This window comes from Notothenia coriiceps, unplaced genomic scaffold (genome assembly GCF_000735185.1).
Source record: "Notothenia coriiceps isolate Sejong01 unplaced genomic scaffold, NC01 NC01_scaffold00035436, whole genome shotgun sequence".
In the NCBI taxonomy this organism is placed as follows: Eukaryota; Metazoa; Chordata; class Actinopteri; order Perciformes; family Nototheniidae; genus Notothenia; species Notothenia coriiceps.
This window is the reverse complement of record NW_011368137.1, coordinates 136464-141892: the sequence shown is the minus strand read 5'-3', so window position 1 is coordinate 141892 and position 5429 is coordinate 136464. Positions and strand designations below refer to the sequence as shown.

General features: G+C 43.0%; 2 long non-coding RNA genes across 2 annotated transcripts in view; both read right to left on the bottom strand.

Annotated features, from left to right (window-relative positions):
- Positions 1-2754: 2754 nt before the first annotated feature.
- On the bottom strand, positions 2755-3794 carry LOC104962832 (uncharacterized). The gene is made up of 2 exons (XR_800249.1): positions 3762-3794; positions 2755-3219 (listed from the first exon to the last, which is right to left on the bottom strand). It is a non-coding gene; the product is annotated as an uncharacterized lncRNA (long non-coding RNA).
- Positions 3795-4346: 552 nt separating this feature from the next.
- LOC104962833 (uncharacterized) overlaps positions 4347-5429 on the bottom strand; it is an 18766-nt gene continuing 17683 nt past the window's right edge. Inside the window, exon 3 of the long non-coding RNA XR_800250.1 lies at positions 4347-4358. This is a non-coding gene — a long non-coding RNA (uncharacterized lncRNA). The remainder of the gene's footprint in view (positions 4359-5429) is intronic.

The window sequence follows — 5429 nt, the reverse complement described above, 5'->3', positions numbered from 1 at the left end:
GTGGAGTTTAATAATAGCAGATATTGAGTAAGCATTGATTTAGCTATTTTTACATCACGACAAGTCTGTAAGACTGTTTTATATCAAGGTTTTTCAGGTTTCTAGGTTACAAAGGAACATTGTCTTATTGGTATTTGAGTTTGAAGCAAGCAACACTGAAGTAAAGTCATTGGTACAGTATGCTGATAAACAATGGTTATAAACAGTTTATGTACAGTAACATAGACGTTTTTTACCTCAAACTTACCAAAAGTTACTATCCACAAATAGATAAACAAAGGTATTGGCCATAATTTAAAGAACCTCTTCTGATTCTTTCCGGAAAAAGTTATCTCATGTGATTATTGGATAAATTACTGTCCCAGTGTTTTTTTTTCAGAGCCTGGCAGTGATGAGTTCCGAATGTTTGTTGTGTGACTTAGAAACAGGACTAAGATGGTGTCTGACAAAAAATGTCTTACTTTTTAGGACTATTCCAATCTTTACCTTTCACAAAATCAAGGATTTTTTGTGTCTAACCAAACCTCTTCATACCAAATACTTTAAGTAGCCTCAAATTAACGACAGATTAACCATAGAGTTGGCAAATAGAAAAACGATTCAATTCAAGATTCAAGGATTTATTGTCATTTGCACATTAGCTAGAGTGTAGATATTGCAATGAAAAACTTAAGTCACAGGCTCCTCCAGTGCAACATGAATATAGGACATAAAACAAATTAAACTAGTAAAACACATGAAAGATCATAGAAAATGTTTGTAGTGCTCATTATTGTTTGACACGTAGATTTGAAAAAGGATTCAGATTATTTTCGTATGCAACAGTAACAATACAATAATACAGTAAACCATTTCATGTGAAAATCCTGCATTTAGAGTTTTATAAATGTGAAACTTAACATGGATTTGTATGTTTTTGGAACTCTCAAGAATAATAAAATGTGCCTGGTTTTGATTTAGTTAAAGATGATGCTCTCTTCAAACAAAACATTGATTATGTTTAAATGACTAAATGGTAGACAGGCAAAAGCAATCTGACCCAGGCTTACTGCAGTGACTAATTATGCGGTTGTGTGTGATATAGGTTTTTGTGCATGTAAACCCCCCCCCCCAACTGAAACGCCTCCATTGGACTCCTTTGTTTAATTCTGTAACATAGTGACATCAATACTTGCACTTCTATTGGCTAGCGCTCCGACTCGTACGTGATAGGCTAAGCTAACCAAGCAGAGCAGACTTGGCTCTGGTTTCAGGCAGAGGGTGAAAAGAGGTGCTGCAGCACAGGCAGTATGAGAAAAATAAAGAGCTTTTGGAACATTGAAGCATGGAGACATGTCACAGTTGAGGCACAAAATACTAATATGAACCTGAAAATAGCAGAATAGGTTCGCTTTAATTGTTGTTATCCTAATGGGATATTTGTCAAAGCATGGATTGAACATAAACCATAACACAAGATATGAAGACAGTATTTGTAAAAAAAACAACTAAATGTTGTATTCCCTTCCTCCAGGTCTGTATCCAGGTCATGTAGTCATATCAAGGCTGGGCAGTGTGGTGACATTCAGCTCTTCACGCCTCTTTTTAACCAGCTATCAGGGTAAGTAGCTGCAGCCTGGGCCTGCGGGCCCCTGGGCCTCCTGAGGCTGTCTGGTGTCTCCGCCCAGAATCCGGCAGCGTCTCGGTCAGGGCCCGGAGAGCCTGCACACAACCAGTCATGCCATTAAGCATCTGTGCACTCTGGGAACCCATGCCAAGCAGAGAACCTGTTTTCTGATGGAAGATGTGAACAACTCTACATCGTGCTCAGGACTCTAGTCCATTCTCTGCCTTTCCTGCCATATGTCGCCCAAAAAGAGGAAAGCCCATTTAAATATACCGAAAATTAGGTTCTGCTTCATCTCTATCGAGCATGTTTGTGTCCTTGTATACTATCTACCACCTGCAGCTGAGCTTAGCATGGCTCTATCGTCACGTCCGAGTGTACACAGAGCTGACTTACGATCTGTTTCTGATAAACCTCCGTCTTTGTCAAACACGCATCCTGTTGGCAGACACAAGCCGGTGTTATCCTGTAACACACACAACTGCACACCAGAGCTGGAAACATGTTTGCAATCCAAATCCATTAGCTAAACTGTCACAGTGATCGGAGGCCTCTGCGTTTCTGGGCGGACAGTTACCGGGGCTACAGAAAAGTTTCAGGGAATATATATTTATATATATAGAACTGTAGTGCAGAGGCCCTGTTGCTCACAGAGTCCTTCAACAAGACATCTCAAACTGCTACGTTTAGTTATAAAACCCCAGCTAAAATCTTGCCTTGGGCAGCAAATTGGTCAGGGCCGGCACGAGTACATTTAGTACGAGTACGGTATTAACTACAATTTCGAGGTTCTTGTACTTTCCTTGAGTATTTTTAATTCATGCTACTTTATATTTTAACTCACAATCCAATATTGCAGTTTTATTCCTCTACATTTATCTGAAAGCTTTAGTTAATAGTGACTTTACACATACAGATTATTACCTTAAACTAAATATAAATCGACTAATACATAAACATTTCCATATAATTATAAATGACAAAGCTCCACGTATACCAGACGTGATGAACACATCAATGCATAAGTAATCATACTGCCATAATTTAATAAATATGATGGGCCATATACACAAGTTATTGAGCCGTTTCCGCTCTACATCCTGAACTCCACCCTTCGATGCAATGCACTTCCGTTTTGGCGGACTGGGTTTGTTTTGCTAGCTAGCTCCGTTGTGCCGACAAAGCACTGATATCGCAGAGACAAAGAGGATATAACAATTACAACATGAAGAAAAGTGGTTCGGGAACTACGTGTGCGGTAGTTGGTTGCAATCACTCGAGAAAGCACCTGAACGAGTGGTTAGATAGAGAGTGCTACGACCACAAACCAGCTACGAAGAGGCAATGTCCATGCGCTCCATTGTTGACATTTTTTCGCAAGCCTGATACCGACTCGGAATCAAGGACCTGGCTGAAGGCATTGAATTTAAAGAAACCACCCCGCAACGTTTTTGTTTGTTCCTATCACTTTGTTGACCAAAAACCAACCAAGGATAATCCTTTCCCAGCGTTGTGGTTGGGGTACAATCGCCCTCCCCAGCCAAAGAGACGTCAACTCACCCAGCGGACCACTGCCTCCCCCCAGATAAAGAAACGCAGACTTGAAGCTGAGGGTAAGTTCAGCAACTTTAGCTATGAAGCTGACAATACTGTTAATTATGAATAAGTTGTCATACACTAACATTGCTACCGGTATTTTGCTAAGGCAGTTGATTGTTTTGGAGATGGGACAAACAATGCCCAGGACGGCTACTTCATTAATGTGTGTGGTGTGTGTGTGTGGTTGTGTGTGTGTGTGTTGTGTGTGTGTGTGTGTGTGTGTGTGTGTGTGTGTGTGTGTGTGTTGTGGTGTGTGTGTGTGTGTGTGTGTGTGTGTGTGTGTGTATGTTGGTGTGTGTGTGTGTGTGTGTGTGAGTTAGATATGATTAGTAGATAGCATAGATACTTTATATGATACCCAAATACCTGCCTGACGAAACTGATAGATGATGCTAGATCAGATAGATGTACGGATACCGTCCATCACTTCCATAAATGCCACACAGAAACCTGTCAGTCCATCGCCAGTAGACTGCAGCCTGGACACCACACCATGCGATGCACTAACCCAATGGCGAGGATCTCATCACAATATTGACCCATGCTCCTACTGTATATGCTAACTGAAACCCTGTCAGCTGTGCTGTGGAGAGCCTGGAGCGCTGCTACAACAACATATCAAAGATACCAGTACACAATAGGGAAGGATACGTAAAATATTGACCGACCACATACTAAGATACTTGCATTGATCCACCAATCAGCACGTCTGCTAAATAGAGCTAGGCCTCACAGTGCGTGGCAGAAAATGGGTCCTACTGTTGACTAGCACCTCCGGTCATTGATGATGCATAGGTCGGCCGGGCTGTCATACAGGAGTGGCGTATGCTTGCAACTTGTTCAGCCCCTGGTGACGGCTGCTCTCACACACGACTCGAGCCCTCGCACACACAACTTCACACTGGATGCCCACAGACCAAACAAATGGAGGACTCTATGCACCCACCCATACTCACTCATCCAACGACACAGTCTGTTAAAACATAGTACAAGGCCACACAGTGCGGAGGCAAAATGCGGTCCTTACTGTTGACTAGCACCACGCTGTCACCATGAATGACTCGATAACACAAACACACGTACACCGGCTCTGTATACAGGATGGGCGTCAATGGTTCCAATTTATTCACACCTCAGCCGTGACGGTGTGTTCCTTCCAGTACGCCACAATCAATACCCTTCTGTTGCTTGACCATCCTGCCATGCCTTCGAGCTCGAAGCTAAACACTAACACCAATCAAAATTCTTAAGGCTAAGATATTGCCTCACGCTGACTCAGAATGCTGTACGAATACAATCACATGGGCCGCATTGTGATTGAGTCACTGGATTGACCGTGATGGGTGAACAGTTCAAGAGTCCTGATCGCCCTGGCTTCCCAAGAGGATACAATTCGTGCCACCATGCCCTTGTCGTTTCAGGAGGAACTACCCTCGAACACCCTGCATCATTGTACTGTCTGCCGAAAGTTGCTGCCAGAGTACGCCACAAACCCCGACTCAAGGGAGTGACACTTTCAGCCAGTACAAATCACGCAACACTGTGAAATATCTTTGTCACTGTGGCCCTAATGGGGCTTTAATCATGTTTATTCTGACGCCCATTGCTGGTCAGGAGGCAGCGAAAGTTTATCCCATGGACAGTGGGTTCTAGACTATTCCTGAGGCGTGGTTGGATTGACCGGTCGCTGGGTGGACGTGGGCTGTCGACCGATTAGAGACTTGGCTTGTGATGAGAGAAGCGGTCAGTTTGAACCACCTGCTTTTCACCCTACAGCGCATCCTGGCAATTTGACACATATGAGTGAGACAGACATCGCAGGCATGAAAACATACGAAAAAGATCTATACAGCGAAAAGTACGCCAACATGATACCCGAAAACATCCCACAAGTGTGAAACGGAGAGCAAAGAGTCCAGAAGACTGACAGACGTCCTCTCTACAGAAATTAATAATCACCGAACCCTGTTTCCCATACAAACGCATAATAGGCCCGAAACTGACAAACATTCTACTAAACGGAATCTAGTGCAGGCCTAGTTAACCTGGAACGCTCCACTGAATCATGAGCTGCCCTACGTGAAAACAGGTTAGACTGCTTAGCCTCTGTGATTACCTTGTCTACCCTGAAACACCCCACCCTGTAGTTTTCATTAACTCATAACATACAGAATACCAAATAAAAACAACAATATACTTGCACTGACATTGAGTCCTATTTATA